At 38.9% G+C, this 18,211-nt stretch overlaps 1 long non-coding RNA gene across 2 annotated transcripts in view; it reads left to right on the top strand.

The window, feature by feature from the left end:
• Nucleotides 1-17,798, top strand: part of LOC108427848 — an 81,893-nt gene extending 64,095 nt beyond the window's left edge. The window contains exons 3-4 of one of the 2 annotated variants that reach the window (XR_001857890.2): nt 14,488-14,624; nt 17,742-17,798. This is a non-coding gene — a long non-coding RNA (uncharacterized LOC108427848). Of the gene's footprint in view, nt 1-14,487; nt 14,736-17,741 lie in introns of those variants that run through there. The other variant, XR_001857889.2, reaches the window with a different exon arrangement.
• The last annotated feature ends 413 nt before the right edge of the window (nt 17,799-18,211 follow it).

Genomic DNA, 18,211 nt, shown 5'->3' with positions numbered 1-18,211 from the left:
AACGACTGCTAAAAATCACCAGGAACCAACAGACGCTTTTAATGGGCTCTATTTGATTTTATCTATTTGATCTATATGATTTTTTTCAACAAGAAGGTGCATTAAATGTAATCATCCAGCTGTGTTTGAGTAAGTGATGAAATTGCTAAACAGCAGGAGCCAAAAGTTACCGTGCCATTGGGCTGCTTCTGCCATTGTGGCAGTGTGTGCATGTGCACGTGACGTCACTGGGGCTGAGAGTGCATCTGGCTGAGAATGCGTGTCATATTGGAATTATCTTCTATTGTCATTTTATCCGTCAGTATAATGTAGATTATGCATTTGAGACATAAACACAAAGTTGTACCTTCTTTTTGAGCCTGTACATGTGACATTAATACCTAAAGACATCTGATGTGGTCTGAAAAACTCTAGGCATAATTATCTCTGGATTTTCAGGGAGACTTGCAGTGGCTCACGTACACCATGTTCTTTTTTCTCCATACTCATTAATGTTGTTTCTGTCAATTTTACATAACGCCGCTTTAATGCAGTGCTGTTTGAGGGTCCAGAGATCACAAGGGTTCAGTTGTGGGTTTCAGCCTTCTTCTTTATGCACAGATTTCTTCAGATTCTCTAAATCTTTTGGTGAATATTTGTTGTAGAGGGTGAAAAACCTAAAATCCATGCAATTACTAACTGACTTTCTCAAACTCTTGGATTATTTGCTGATGCTTTTTAGCAAAGTGGTGAGCATCTTTGTAATAAAGGCCATCCTTTCTTATGAAGGACGAGGCCACTTCTTGATACTCCTTTTATATCTGTATATCTTGCGCCTGTTGAATTTCCAAATGAGCGTATTTACAATAAACAAGTTAATTAGGTAACTGTACAACAGTGCTGTATTTTTTTCACTGCCTATACTGTGCGGTCTGATGCTGTTGCTTCATCTGCCTTGATTAGCACAATGAGATGCCCCTTCTCACTTACATTCTGGCTCATTCTGACCAGCGTGGAGCTTCCTGCTGGCTAGTTCTGTGCAGAGAGCCTCATCTGCATGCCACTCACTCTGCTGATGATATTGCCTGCACAGACTCAAACTATTTAATCACAGACATCACTGTTGACCAGAATTTTGCTACTTTCTGACAACTCCTGTTAAAAAAGTGCTGAATAAATAAAGCTTTGTTTTGACTTGATTGTTTTTTGTTTGTGTAACTACAGATCAGATTTACGCACCACTTTTCACATACTATCTCACATCTTTTTGAAATGATGTAGTAGTACCAATGTGTGCGCACAGCACAATCCTTAAGTACTTAAATTATCCGGTGTCGACCAGAGGAGGCTGGGTTCCCCTTCTGAGTCTTGGTTCCTCTCAAGGTTTCTTCCTCTTTTAGGGAGTTTTTCCTTGCCACCGTCGCCCCTGGCTTGCTCATGGGGGCTTGGACCCAGATTTTCTTTCTTCTTTTCTCTTCTCTCTGTAAAACTGATTGTTTTGTAAAGCTGCTTTTTGACAACACCTGTTGTAAAAAGCGCTATATAAATAAATTTTGCTTTGCTTTGCTTTGCTTGCTTAAATTAATGTTAATTTGTTAATACCTAGTGAGTTCAGCACTGGTATTGCATGTTTGTGTGTTGGCGTTATCTTTAAACACATTCCTTCAGTACTTGAAGCGTTGAGTCTAGTTCTAAGGAAAAAATGAGTGTACCAGCTGTTGCAAGTGACAGGAAATGTACCATATGTTCAAATAATCTTCACAGCCTTTCCTTGAAATGAGAAACGTTAGCAGCATATGTTACACCTGCAATTTATGAGTTATATTGATTTAAGGTTTCCTAAATTCATTCCTAATTGAAATGAGAACATGAGGGCAGGTATTATCTGGCAACACAGGTGCAGATCCGCAACTTTAATCTAACACGTGACAGTGCAGAATTATTAGGATAAGGGCTAGGTTTGAGTTTACATTTTAATGGATTATGATTCATACAGATAAAAAGATAAAAGATAGTGGACATATACAACCCCAATTCCAATGAAGTTGGGACGTTGTGTAAAACATAAATAAAAACAAAATACGATGATTTGTAAATCCTTTTCAAACTATATTCAATTGAATACAATACAAAGACAAGATATTCAATGTTCAAACGGATAATCTTTATAGTTCTATGCAAATATTCACTCATTTTGAATTTGATGCCTGCAACATGTTCCAAAGAAGTTGGGACAGGGGCAACAAATGACTGGGAAAGTTGAGGAATGCTCAAAAAACACCTTTTTGGAACATTCCACAGGTGAACAGGTTAATTGAAACAGGTGAATGTCATGATTGGGTATAAAGGGAGCATCTCTGAAAGGCTCAGTCGTTCACAAGCAAGGATGGGGCGAGGTTCACCACTTTGTGAACAACTGCGTGAGCAAATAGTCCAACAGTTTAAGAACAATGTTTCTCAACGTGCAATTGCAAGGAATTTAGGGATTTCATCATCTACAGTCCATAATATCATTAAAAGATTCAGAGAATCTGGAGAAAACTCTGCAAGTAAGCGGCACGGCAGAAAACCAACATTGAATGCCTGTGACTTTCGATCCCTCAGGCGGCACTGCATTAAAAACTGACATCATTCTGTAACGGATATTACCACATGGGCTCAGAAACACTTCAGAAAACCGTTGTCAGTGAACACAGTTCGTTGCTCCATGCAAGTTAAATCTCTGCCATGCAAAGTGAAAGCCATATATCAACAACACCCAGAAACGCTGCCAGCTTCTCTGGGACAGAGCTCATCTGAGATGAACTGATGCAAAGTGGAAAAGTGTGCTGTGGTCTGACGAGTCCACATTTCAAATTGTTTTTGGAAATCATGGACGTCGTGTCCTCCGGGCCAAAGAGGAAAAGGACTGTTATTTGGAAAAGGATCATTATTTGTAAGTCGCTTTGGATAAAAGCGTCTGCTAAATGTAATGTAATGTAATGTAATGACTGTCCAGATTGTTATCAGCGCAAAGTTCAAAAGCCAGCATCTCTGATTGTATGGGGGTGTGTATATATATATATATATATATATATATATATATATAATATATATATATATACATACATACATACACACACATTATATATATATATATATATATATATGTATATAATGTGTGTGTGTGTGTGTGTGTGTGTGTATATATATATATAATGTGTGTGTGTATTGTATGTATATATATATATATATATATATATATATATAATGTATATGTAATTATATACAGTATCTAATAAAAGTGAGTACACCCCTCACATTTCTGCAAATAGTTTATTATACCTTTTCATGGGACAACACTGTAGAAATGAAACTTGGATATAACTTAAAGTAGTCAGTGACAGCTTGTCTAGCAGTACAGATTTACTGTCCTGAAAATAATTCAACACACAGCCATTAATGTCTAGATAGCTGGCAACACAAGTTAGTACACCTCACAGTGAACATGGGCAAATTGTGTTCAAATTGTCAATATCTGTGGGACCACCATTATTATCTAGCACTGCATTAACCCTCTTGGGCATGAAATTCACCAGAACTGCACAGGTTGTTACTGGAATCCACTTTCACTCCTACATGATGACACCACAGAGCTGGTGGATGTTAGACACCTTGTGCTCCTCCTCCTTCCGCTTGAGGATGCCCCACAGGTGCTTAATTGGGTTTGGGTCTGGAGACATATTTGGCCAGTCCATCACCTTTACCTTCAGCAAGGCAGTTGTCATCTTGGAGGTGTGTTTGGGGTCATTATCGAGTTGGAAATCTGCCATGTGGCACAGTTTCTGAAAGGAAGGGATCATGCTCTGCTCAGTTTATCTTGGACTCATCAGACCACAGGACTTGGTTCCAGTAATCCATATTCTCTTGGACTTAGGGTCTTCAGGAAACTGTTTGCAGGCTTTCTTGTGAGTCTGCTTCAGAAGAGGCTTCTTTCTGGGATGATGGCCGTGCAGACAAAGTTGATGCATTGTGCAGTGTATGGTCTGATCACTGACAGGCTGACCTCCCACTTCTTCAACCTCTGCAGCAACGCTGGCAGCACTCATGCGTCTATTTTTTGAAGCCAACCTCTGAATATGATGCTGAACGCATGGACTCAACTTCTTTGGTCGACCCTGGTGAGGCCTGTTCCGAGTGGAACCTGTCCTAGAAAACTGCTGTATGACCTTGGCCACCATGCTATAGTTTAGTTTCAGGGTTTTAGCAATCTTCTTGTAGCCTTGGCCATCTTTGTGGAGAGCAATAATTCTATTTCTCACATCCTCAGAGAGTTATTTGCCATGAGGTGCCATGTTGAATATCCAATGGCCAGCATGAGCGAATTGTACCCAAAACACCAAATTTAACAGCCCTGCTCCCCATTCCCCATTCTAATGAGTCACATGACACCAGGGAGGGACAATGGCACAATTGGGCACAATTTGGACGTGTTCACTTTAAGGTGTACTCACTTGTGTTGCCAGCTATTTAGACATTAATGGCTGTGTGTTGAATTATTTTCAGAGGACAGAATCTGTACTACTATACAAGCTGTTCACTGACTATTTTAAGTTATATCCAAGTTTCATTTCTATAGTGTTGTCCCATGAAAAGGTGTAATAAAATATTTGCAGAAATGTGAGGGGTGTACTCACTTTTGTGAGATACTGTGTGTGTGTGTGTGTGTATATCTGAAATATTTAGGGAACTTTGCCATATATTCAATATATGAACTTTGATAGACCTATATGGAATGAACATTTAATTACTGTATTATTTTGTGTCCAGCTCAGAGCTCAGAATATCAGACGAAAGAGTAGGGCTAGGAGTGACCTACCTCAGTTTTCAGCTTCTTTTCAAGTGACATTGTTTTCCCTTGCTCTCAATAAAAGTCATGTCAAATTATGTATCTACTGAAGCTCCACCCATCTGTAGCTCATTCAATATTTCCTTTTTGGCTTGGCATGATATATAAAATGGTATATTTTTATATGTTTGTGTGTGTGTGTGTGTGTATGTATATGTATATATGTGTATGTATATGTGTATATATGTATGTATGTGTATATATATATATATATATATATATATATATATATATATATATGTGTGTGTGTGTGTGTATATGTATATGTATATCTATATATGTGTGTGTATGTATATATATATATATATATACACATACACTGCTCAAACAAATAAAGGGAACACTAAAATAACACGTCATTGAATACTTTGTACTTTAACACACCACAGGCTGATCCACCTTTAATGTAATGTCCTTAAAACAAGTCAAAATGAGGCTCAGTATTGTGTGTGGCTTCCACGTGCCAGTATGATCTCCCTACAATGCCTGGGCATGCTCTTGATGAGGTGGCGGGTGGTCTTCTGAGGGATCTCCTCCCAGACCTGGACTAAAGCATCCGCCAACTCCTGGACAGTCTGTGGTGCAACGTGACGTTTTTGGATGGAGCGAGACATGATGTCCCAGATGTGCTCAATCAAATTCAGGTCTAGGGAACGGGCAGGCCAGTCCATAGCTTCAATGCCTTCATCTTGCAGGAACTGCTGACACACTCCAGCCACATGAGGTCTAGCATTGTCCTGCATTAGGAGGAACCCAGGGCCAACCGCACCAGCATATGGTCTCACAAGGGGTCTGAGGATCTCATCTTGGTACCTAATGGCAGTCAGGCTACCTCTGGCGAACACATGGAGGGCTGTGCGGCCCTCCAAAGAAATGCCACCCCACACCATTACTGACCCACTGCCAAACCGGTCATGCTGAAGGATGTTGCAGCCAGCAGATCACTCTTCACGGCGTCTCCAGACTCTGTCACGTGCTCAGTGTGAACCAGCTTTCATCTGTGAAGAGCACAGGGCGCCAGTGGCGAATTTGCCAATCCTGGTGTTCTCTGGCAAATGCCAAGTGTCCTGCACGGTGTTGGGCTGTGAGCACAACCCCCATCTGTGGACATCAGGCCCTCATACCATCCTCATGGAGTCGGTTTCTAACCGTTTGTGCAGACACATGCACATTTGTGGCCTGCTGGAGGTCATTTTGCAGGGCTCTGGCAGTGCTTGTCCTGTTCCTCCTTGCACAAAGGTGGAGGTAGTGGTCCTGCTGCTGGGTTGTTGCCCTCCTATGGCCTCCTCCATGTCTCCTGGTGTACTGGTCTGTCTCCTGGTAGCGCGTCCATCCTCTGGACACTATGCTGACAGACACAACAAACCTTCTTGCCACAGCTCGCATTGATGTGCCATCCTGGATGAGCTGCACTACCTGAGCCACTTATGTGGGTTTTAGAGTCCGTCTCATGCTACCACGAGTGTGAAAGCACCACCAACATTCAAAAGTGACCAAAACATCAGCCAGAAAGCATAGGTACTGAGAAGTGGTCTGTGGTCCCCACCTGCAGAACCACTCCTTTATTGAGTGTGTCTTGCTAATTGCCAATAATTTCCACCTGTTGTCTATTCCATTTGCACAACAGCTGTGAAATTGATTGTCAATCAGTGTTGCTTCCTAAGTGGACAGTTTGATTTCACAGAAGTTTGATTTACTTGGAGTTATATTGTGTTGTTTAAGTGTTCCCTTTTTTTTATATAGATGGGCTGGACTGTTTTTATTGCGTCTCGCAGCCCCGATTATTTTAGAATACATTTTATAAATTTTTAATCTTTCAGTTTTATCTTGCAGAATTCCCAGGGTCTGGAAAACAGCTCATGTAAATCCTCTGCATAAAGGTGGTGAGACAACAGATCTGAATAATTATAGGCCAATCTCAAAACTGTCGTGTTTATCAAAAATGTTAGAATCTCTAGTAAACCAGCAATTGAAATAATTTCTTCATGAAAATTCTGTTTTATCTAAATATCAGTCTGGTTTCAGAGATGGTCACAGCACTGTCTCTGCTAGGACACTGGTTTTAAACAATCTTTATTCAGACATAGACAAGAAGAAACATTGTGCAGCTGTTTTTATTGACTTAACAACAATTAACAAATTAACAAAAGCATTCGACACAGTTGATCACACCCTTCTTTTACGGAACTTAGAAAAGATTGGCTTTGATGCAACTGCGCTGGACTGGACCCAAAACTACCTCACTGACAGAAATAAATGCATGACATTGAATAATTATAAATCAGAGTTGGTATCTGTATCTAAAGGTGTACCACAAGGTTCAATTTTGGGTCCAGTCTTATTTAATATCTACATAAATGATATTGCTACCTCTGCTTCAACCTCAGACTGCAAAATTCACCTTTATGCAGATGACATGATTTTATATTGCTCAGCTGATTCTATTCATGCTGCAACAAGAAAATTACAGAGCTCATTTAATGCTCTGCAGGTGGCGTTATATAAGCACAAATTAGTTTTAAATGCCACGAAAACTAAATTCATGCTGTTTTCCAGATCTTTTAATACTGATTTTAGTACTGTAAATATTACTACCCTGGCAGGATCCACTATTGAGAGAGTCACGGAATATAAATACCTTGGCATATGGCTGGATGATAAACTCAGTTTTAAACCACACATAAATAAACTAGTCAGTAAATGCAGACAGAAGCTGGGTTATTTTTATAGACATAAGTCCTGTTTCCCCATACACGCCAGAAAAAGACTAGTTGAAGCAACTTTACTATCAGTGCTGGACTATGGTGATGTTATCTATAAATATGCTCTCTCAAATGACTGGACCCAGTGTATCACTCTGCCCTGAGGTTCATCACTGGAGATCCGTACAGAACTCACCACTGTGAGCTGTATGTGAAAGTTGGGTGGCCCTCTTTAACGGTACGAAGGGAAACACACTGGTTGATTTTTATTTATAAGACACTCTCCGGTCATTTGCCAGAATATCACTTCATTGATGAATACAAATAACAGTAATTATCAGTAATGGGAAAATCTGCTTTTAGTCACAGTGTACCAGTGAGCTGGAATTCACTACAGGAAACACTAAAACTCAGCTCACTGGTGTCACTCATTCATTTTAAACTTTTAATATCAAACCACCTACAGACAGCCTGTACCTGTTTTACTTAATCATATTTATTCGTAACTTTTATTTTTGTGTTAGTTCTCCTTAGTTCTTTATCTCTTTTTTTTAAAGTTTTTTTATCATTACTTTTTTTAATTTGTGATATTGTATTATTACCTTACTAATTTCTTATCTATTTTTGATCTTAATTTCTTACCATGTAAATGTCAGGTTAGTTTTTTAATCTACTTTTATCTGTTATTCAGTGTTATTTTAAACTTTCTTGTAGTTATTATTTTCTTTGTAATGTCAATCCCTGTTTTTGTAAATGCTCGGCTACATTGAAAATGAGGGTTGCCCTCAATGTACTTCCGAGTCAAAATAAAGGTTGATTGATTGATTGATTGATTGATTGATATATACACACACACACACACACACACACTATGTTGCCAAAATTATTCACTCGGCTGCCTTCACACACACATGAAATTGAGTGAGATTCCATTCTTAATCCATTGGGTTTTATATGATGTACGCTCACCCTTTGCAGCTGTAACAGCTTCAACTCTTCTGGGAAGGCTTTCCACAAGTTTTAGGAGTGTGTTTATTGAAGCTCATTTGTAAGGTCAGACACTGATGTTGGACAAGAGCGTCTGGCTCACAGTCTCCGCTCTAATCCATCCCAAAGGTGTTCTATCGAGTTGAGGTCAGGACTCTGTGCAGACCTGTCAAGTTCTTCCACACCAAACTTGTTCATCCATGTTTTTATGGATCTTGCTTTGTGTACTGGTGCGCATGCATGTTGGAACAGGAAGGAGCCATCCCCAAGCTGTTCCCACAAAAATTGAGTATGAAATTGTCCAAAATCTCTCAGTCTGCTGAAGCATTAAGAGTTCCTTTCACTGGAGCTAAGGGGCTGAGCCCAACTCCTGAAAAACAACACCACACCATAATCCCCCCCTCCACCAAACTTTACATTTGACACAATGCAGTCAGACAAGTACCGTTCTCCTGGCAACCGTCAAACCCAGACTTGTCCATCAGATTGCCAGATGGAGAAGCATGATTTGTCACTCCAGAGAACACGTCTCCATTGCTCTAGAGTCCAGGGATGGCGCTTTCCACCACTGCAATCAACACTTTGCATTGCTCTTGGTGATGTAAGGCTTGGATGCAGCTGCTCGGCCTTGGAAACTCATTCCATGAAGATCTCTACACGTTGCTTTTGAGCTAATCTGAAGACCATATGAAGTTTGGAGGTCTGTAGTGATTGACTCTGCAGAAAGTTGACAACCTCTGTGCACTATGTGCCCCAGTATCCGCTGACCCCACACTGTCGTATTTCACTGGCCTACCACTTCATGACTGAGTTGCTGTCACTCAAAATCGATCCCACTTTGTTATAATACCATTGACAGTTGACTGTGGAATATTTAGTATCAAGGAAATGACATGACTGGATGCATAGGTGGCGTCCTATCATGGTACCATGCTGGAATTCACTGAGCTCCTGAGAGCGACCCATTCTTTCACCAATGTTTGTAGTCTGTAGGCCTAGGTGCTTGGTTTTATACACCTGTGGCCATGAAAGTGATTGGAACACCTGAATCCAATGATTTGAATAGGTGAGTGAATACTTTTGGAGAAATAGTGTATATACTCCCTCTATTAAGACCTTAAGGTAGCCTAAGGCAGTAATTGGGATGATAATAAGCAAAATATATACAATATCATTACTTATAGGGTATTTTGTCTAGAGAATTATATTCTCTAGACGGTGGCTGTCCCAAACCTTAACCACTAAATAGAAACTTTATTTTTCTTTTACCATTTAATTTTTCTTATAGTGAATTGTTAGATTTATCATGAATTAAATTTTTAACATTTATAAACTTTATTCCAAAAATGCTGTCACTATCCAGTTTTAGTCCATAGGTGGAACCTTATTTATCCATGCCGCTGCATTTTAAAAAGTGAAGTGAGAAAAGTGAGCAAGTGAGACTGCAGCACTGTATCTCATGGCCCTTAGTCTTCTGTAAGTGAGAGGTGGCTGGAAGAGGTGTCTAGGATGAGAGGGGTCAGCTGTAATTTTGCTGGTGTTCTCATCATCCTGCTGTTGTAGATATCTTGAAGAGTTGACAGACTATTTCAAATGATCCTCTCCGCTGTACTGATTATATGCCGGAGGTAGGCTCATTTCTGGGAGGTCGAGGAACCAAACTAGACATTAAGGATGATGTGAGGATCGCCTCAATAATCACTGTGTAGAACTTTATAATCAGGCTCTGCTGCAGGTTGAATTTCTTGCTGTCTCAGGAAGAACATTCACTGTTGTGCTCTATCGGCTATGCAGACTGTGATGCTCTCCTATATGTAATGTAGTAGTGTAATGATTGTTTTGTTAGAATAGAATGTTATGATTGCCTTGTTAGTGACAAATTTGACAGTTTTATTTAAATTTGACTCATTTATAATAAAATAAACAAATTAAGTTATATGGTCACTCACAGCAAACTGACTTTAGTCCATAGTCCAAGTCAGTTAAGTCAGAAATGTGTATTCAACTCAGGGTTTGAATCAGTTCAGTAGAATGTTCTGTATTCTAAACCCTTTAAAGAACTTCTAAATGGAGCCAATATGAAGAAACATTTACAGTATAAAGAATGTCAACAGTTTATGCATTTTTGTTTAGTCCCAGCCAAAAATGCTGTTGACATTTTCCCTTTTAAAATCAGTGGCATAGGTTTTGTAGGGTTACAGTGCTCATAATACCTTTTTTACTAAATGCTTTATGCTAATTTTTAACATTAAGAATATTACATTATTTTGCATTGTGTATGTGCTGTTAAACAGTTCTTCAGTATGCAAAACATTCTTACCTTGAATATGTTAAATGTCAAATATTAAAAAAAAAAAAACATGCTGAACCTTCCACTCTTTTCTTCACTACTGTTCACACATACAGACCTTTCATCTGTCTAACACAGGTCAGTGTATGGCACAGAGAGAGAGAAGTGCAATGACAAGGCTATAAAATCTGTACTTTTATCTTCTTCAACAAATCAAATGCCTTTAGAGTGAGACTAAACTGGACATTTTAAATACTGGCAGCACTAAATTTCCCTGGAGCTCAAAACTGCACAACTGGCAATTCTAGTTAATATAGCAGAAATACACCTTTATACATAGAATTTAACAAACTAAATGAATCTGCTAGACCTCTTAAACTGGCTGGCTAGCTATTGCTAACAAACTAGGCTACACCTTCAGTGTTTTTAATCCAGGGGAGACCTACAGTATGCAGCAGAAAATAAGTTGGCAGTGTTTTATATTAACACAGGCAGACTGCTTAGCCTACCTCACGTTTAAATACACTTGACAGTCGTGAAAATTAAGAAATTGACGCTGACTCAGGAACATAAAAGTTGGTATGTATATGGACGACATTTCTCATGAGTCTGATCGCAGGGACATAAAGATATGGTGAGGTGAAAGTATGATGGAAAAAATAGATCATCTCTGTTTAAGCCTCAACTGAAACCAACTGCAACCCAGTGTTAAAAAGGACTATTAAAAAGAACATGCCCCCCCCCCCCCCCACCCCCCCCCCCCCCCCCCCCCCCCCCCCCCCCCACCCCAACAAAAAAATACACCTTTACCATAAATGTAAATTAAATTGTTTTTTTCCTGTTACCTGTACCTGGTTTTTCTGTTTACCAATAGAGACCCAGTAACACACATATGTAATTGTGTTGTATAAACACTGAAGTCTTTTAAATTGTACAATACAGTTTTAAATATAGTATGGGAAGACTGCACAAAACCCTGCATTTTTATCTATTTTGTTGATTTAACTTATAAAGGGCTTGGTAACTAGCTGATGAGCTGGATCAGTTGTGCTGGAGTGGGATATAGTTAAAATGTGAGGGACAAGGGGGTCTGGACTCAAGGCAGTTTTGCTCCAGGACAAAGTATATATGCAAGTAAGCAGGGCTGGGATAATTACTGAAAAATTAGTAGTTAGCTGCTCTGTAGCTACTTTCCCAAAATGTGTAGCTAGCTACAATTTAGCTACTTTTTCAGAAATAGTAGCCACTGTTTTTTAGCTGTTTTTGAAAATGAGTGTTCTACTTTTTAGCTACTTTCAAAGCGCGACTTTGTGAATCTGACACACCACACAAGCCCAACTGACAGTGTTTACAAGACACTGCAATGTTTGATTGTTGGTTACACTTTTTGGTGATCATTTTGTATATTTGCAGCTTTTCAATTGTATGTTTCTTTCTAGCACATGATTAAATGCAGTGTCTTGTAAACACTGTCAGTTGTGTCAGATTCACAAACATTCTACATTTGTATTTATGATCACTCAGCTGGCTTCCTGATGGGTTTAATCCGCAACAAGTCGCAAAGCTGAAGTCGCTTGTCATTCACCAGCATCTCGTTCGAATTCTCCCATTCTACATTAAATGGCGTAGATTTTGCATGGATTGCCTGAAGCCTGTAGGAAAATTTTATGGAAAATTATCCCAGTTGCTACAAAAGAATTTGTAGGCACTACAGCTACTAGCTACATGTCATAAAACTGAAGCACCTACTGCTATTATCTACAAAATTGTAGTTAACTACAAATAGTAGTGGATTACTTAGCTACTCCGCTATCTCTGCCACTATGAGGCAGGCATGTTTTCTGCATGCTGTGAAATTAAGAATATATTTTTTCTTCATAATTGAAGCTATGACACAGCAAAGAATCTGGACTTTTGGGATACTTTAAATAATTAGAGTTTCTCAGAGGGCTGAAAGTGTAAGGCCCAATCCCATTTCACCCCTTGCCCCTAACACTTATCCCTACCTCTCCGTTTTGTTCGTCCATGTCTAGGGGTTGGTTGTCCCAATTGTTGTTGAGATGGAGGGGTAGGGTGAATTGTTAGGGCTATTTAGCCCCTCAAATGGAGATTTTTCAGAGGCACACTACAAACAGTGTTATGAGAAAATTCTCAGAATGCTGTGTGAATTATCGGCATGATGGCTGCACAAGCGGCCAAAGAGACACATAAATTTAAGTATTTCTCTGTTAAAAAGCTGCTGCATTGTGAGAACCATTGTAATAGCGGTTTATGGTCATTTCCTTCATAACACATAAAAATCGCAAGTAATACGCTGATGTCTCAGTCAATACTGGGCAAAATTTCCCATTCTAACTTAAATGGTGCAGCAGTTACATTCTGGTATCTGAGGTCACCATTTAAGGTGGAACGGAAAAGCGATCATGACGCTGGTGATTAAAAAGTTAAGTTCAGCTTCATATCACCGCATTCTTGGTGCCGATAATAAATAATTGTCATCCCTCTCTTTGAAGGCATATGACGCCCTAAATGTATGTAAGCAGTGAGGAGCTGAATTTTCCCTCCTCTGCTGTCACTGCAGGCTGGCAGAGTTGCCTACAGAGCAGCGCTAATAGCTGTTAATGAAGTGGTGTAGTTTTTTATTTGTGCTCTTTTTTATTTGGTGACTCGTTTGATTGATGGGTGCGTAAAACTGAAGTTGTGAATGAATCGCGAGCGTCCATGCTTTTCATTCTCCTTCGGATAAAAGGCAAATGTCAGTGTGATATACCATTATTGCTATAGTATGGAGACCAAGCAGAAAAACACGTCCTGATTATTTTTTTCAGGCTATTTTAAATATGATTCACCTGTCCTGTCATGTGACACACAAGTGAGATCACCACAGCTGGAGGCGGTATATTGGAAATGGCCAGAAAACCTTGTCTCTTCTGTTTACGCAAAAGTCGCTGATGACAACTGATGATGTATCTGGTTCTTGAAGGGTTGTCCCATTTCATAGGGGGAAGATTTCAACCACTACTCCTTGTAACTCAGTTTCAAGGGGGAGGGTTACACTTGAAAACAAGGGGTAGGGGTAAACATAAGAAACTGGATTGGGCCTAAGTGCATTGATGCTGATTCATCCAAAGGTGGACTATAAACATTGAGGCATTACTAATACTGTAAAGGTCATCCCTCACCAGAGGGACCATTATCTCCAAAGCCATAAGCTAATGTCTCCAAGACGACATGCACTTCATCAATATTCTCCTGATCTGAAAACTGTCAGTGGAGAATTAATTATCCATGAGCACTGGCATTGCACAGTGACTTCATCTAGTGTGGAAGCAGTAGAATATTGAGTAGCCCCAAAGGATTGGAGTCTTCTCCTCAATCCCTTAAGCCTCTCTTCAGCTAACTGTCAATACGCTGCTCCTCCTCTTCTTCATGGTTAGGGGAAAGGGCAAAAGCTACTGATAGCGATTACTGGTGGCCCTGCTGTGCATCAAATGTGGAAACTTAAGATTTATCACTTTACTTTTATGAATTTGTCACCTGCTGGAGGCCAAAGAAGCCTCTGTAGTCATTCTGTGGTGCAACATTGTTATGGATTGTTAAGATCGTTCCTTTCCTCTGTTGTCTCCTCTGTGAGTGTACAGGCATATGCAGCCCATTGTCATGGATGGGAGCAATTTCCTGAAATTTCTCCCTCATCAGTGGGTCCCTATCATGGCGTCAAAAACACTCAGCTCATGACCATCTTCAGACTGCTCCCTGGAGTCAACAGCCGCTGGAGGTAAAGACCTCAATCAAAATGAGTGGCACATCTGAAAGTAGAAGAGAACGGCAGATTTGCAGGAGCTTCATTTAATAAAGAAGCAAGGAAAGGTGTTTTATTAAACAATAAGAGGTAGAGTACTGGTGTTTACCTGTTGCAAAGTTAATGTTATATCCAACTACAGAACAACAAAGGCCCTCTCTAAGCCCAAGGCCCAGACTGCAGCCTTCAACTGTAATGATCTCAGATATGGTACATCTGAATCTTAAAGTTGCAACTGGGAAGTGTTTCTTTTTCCTGAACGTACTAAATTTAAGATACATCATCATTTATATGGGTGATTCGATGACTGGAGTGCCATTTGTGTGCCACTAACAATACATTTGCAAATATGTATATATAGCAATGGTGAAGGACATTTTGAACATGGATCAAGTAAAATTTTGATATGGGTTGATGAGGTTACTTTTAAAGCTCAATTATGAATTGAAAGTTATTCAATTGAAATTATTATAAAATTATACAATTATTATTAATGAATTATTTATCTAAAGCATTAGAATACCATTCATGTCCTTGTGCCATTAGCCTGGAGGCTTGTTAACCATATTTGTTTATTTGCTAACTCTATATTTAATTCATTGTCAGCAAAGAAATATTTTAAAATTATATATTGTTGCTGAAAGATTTTTAAATGGGTAAATGGATTTTATGTTGAAAATGATAAAATATGATGTTTAATTTTTAAGACTAATAAGGACGTAATGGCACCCCAATCAAGAAATCATCCAAGCACTGGTACACATTAAAATTTTCATTTGTTTTTATTTTTTCTCAAAGATTATATTAAATATTGTAATTAATGCAAAGCATGAAACAGGATGTACATGCTGAGTGGGCTCATTGGAGCTGTTTCAAAGTTCATCAGTATACAAGCAATAGGGGGCAAAACACAGGCACACAAAATTATAAGAAGATAATCTTTAATACCAATGGGGAAAATAAACAGAAAATAAAATGAATGATGAAAAACATGCAAGGTAAATATAGAAAACATGAGTTAATCAAATAGTGAAAACAGGATTTTACAAGATATTGGCAAGATGCTCCAAAGAGCATAGGTCAGCAAGTTAAATGAGTATATATTAACAAAGTATTGTAGGTGATAATTAAACAAAAGTAAGAGGGAGATACTGGGACAGAAAAGAAACAATCAAGATCAGAAGAGTCTGTGTGGAGTCTTTTGTGGAGACTATGGCTGGTCTCAGTTCTTGCCAAAAGATTTTGAATCGCACATAATACATGGTAAGTATTCAGACCTTCAAAGTCATAACATGACAGTCAAAATGCTACAAACTAATGCTAGTTATGCAAGTTAAGATCAGTATTTTTCATTGCCCACTTGCATGGATGTGTCCTCATCCTCCTTAAGTAGATTTTTGTGCTCTCTGTGATCTCTGTGCCACTTTGGATTTTTGCAGTTCTTGCTGCTGCTGTCCATCTTTACATGATTTGTATATAAAAATGCTACACTAAGAATGCAAAAAAGAATAATAACACTGTGTTCTGTTGTGAGCCACATTCACTCCATTGCACTGATTTTTTTTAATTCAGTGCTATTATCTCAAGGCTGATGATAGCTTTTTATTTGAATTTCCATTCCACCTTAAATAATGAATATAACTGAATAAAATTACTACATTATTTAAGGTGGAACGGCAAATGAGAATAAAAAACTAACTTCAGCTTTACCTGATCTTCATCCACTGCATGGGACTCTTACAGTTAGCAAACCGGGGATGTATGGGGATGTGCTACTTTAATGCATAAATTACTACAGAAATACAATTGTTTGCACCATTTATAGTGTAAGCATTATTGTAGTTCTATGCATGACTTTATACATTAGCTCACTGTAAAATGCCAAAAACACAACCATGAATTCGCTGTACTTTCCTGATTACCCACTCTAACAATAATGATCACTGTATTCGGAAAATTTGAGGATGGTTATATGCTTTCATACACGTTCAGTGTTTGAGACAATTTAGCACTTGACATGTTAATGCTACCAATAATTTACAGAGTATATTTACATGCACTAACAATATTATTATCTGATTGTGACACCAGTTTATTTAGGTGGTCATGTGACCAACATGCCACAATATCTTATACGTATCATTAGGTTACTTAAGAGCCAGTAAGTGTGCATCTATCCTTTATTTATTTAATTTCCAGCCAAATGAAAGGCAATTAAATACAAGATCTTCATTTTTCTGTGTCAGAAAACATTTCACAGAAAATGTTCTTAATTGAGTGTGTCCTTTGCCTTTATAACAGCTTCCATTCTTTTCTGAAGATTTTCATTAGACAGTTTTTCAAAATAAAGTCCAAAGTTCAATCTTAGAAGTTGGTTGCATTTTTTACCTGCCATGATCTAAGAAACATCACATTCATTGAGTTTGCAGTCTGAGCTCTGGGGTAGACAGTCCATTGTTCTGAGAATATCAACAGTTTCTTGGTTTGATTTATATAGTAACTTTTTTCTTTTTGTTTCTTTAAATCTATTTCCTTTGCTCATCAGCTCTCTTTACAACTACACATCCTTTCAGACCCCTAGCACAACAAGAGTCATCTTCTCACTATAGAAGGATGTACAGAACTCCTGTTTCCCCACTTATTTTCCTTTCACTTTCCGCTTCATCATACAAGTAGATTATCTCATTGCTAATCTAATCAGAAATATCTTCAGAAAAATCAGCTGTAACTTCTACTTAATGGCAATTTTTTTCCAGAAAAGGAATAAGTGGAGTAAGTGGCTCTGGTTTTTCAGTTATGAGATTTTTTTTTGTACATGAGTTTGATGGAGACAGTGAAGACTGAGATTCGCGTAGCTTCTTGGGATTCATGCTTCATTTCTGTGCATTGTTCTGCATGGTTTAAGGACACCCAATTCACAGTGAGAGTCATTACAGGCTTTCACACTCACACAGAGCTCTCATCTCCTGCTGTGCTCTCTGTAGGGCAGGCACTTAGGTCTTTGCAGCTAGTTTCAGCATGAGGGCGGACCACAAGGACTGCACTAATTACTTGTTTCTGTGTCTCAATCATATTTTTCCATACATTTTGCAGCCCTTGCAATCAGGAAGGTGCTATAACGGAACCATGGCTGAATCATCTAAATCATGAGTAAGGCTACATTTGTTTATGCTGATTTCTGGAATGACGCCATCTGCAAAATAATTCTACTAACTCACTCATTGTTGTCGCCATCTTATTTAACAGATGTAGGGTATGAAGACAAAAAAATCCCTCAGTTTGTGCCGAACATGGATAGTGACAAAATTAAAACCAATTAAAGTGTCCCAGATCTGTCGCTCAAGCCCTGAGCTGCTGTTCCGCTGTCCTTTTGCTGCTTTTAAAACAGAAGGCTGCCTGTTCCTGTAAAGCTCCTGACTCAGTCTTTCAGCCCAGCGCTGTGATGAAGTTATTTATGGCGGCGCCTTTTGTTTCTGTGCCCGAGTGTGCTCCTCTAACACCGGGAGCAGAGAGGAAGCCTCGCTGGAGCACAATGCTTTTCATCTCTTGCTGGAGCAGCTTCA

The sequence above is a fragment of the Pygocentrus nattereri genome, chromosome 8, assembly GCF_015220715.1.
Source record: "Pygocentrus nattereri isolate fPygNat1 chromosome 8, fPygNat1.pri, whole genome shotgun sequence".
Classification (NCBI taxonomy): Eukaryota; Metazoa; Chordata; class Actinopteri; order Characiformes; family Serrasalmidae; genus Pygocentrus; species Pygocentrus nattereri.
This window is presented reverse-complemented; position numbering and strand designations above follow the sequence as displayed.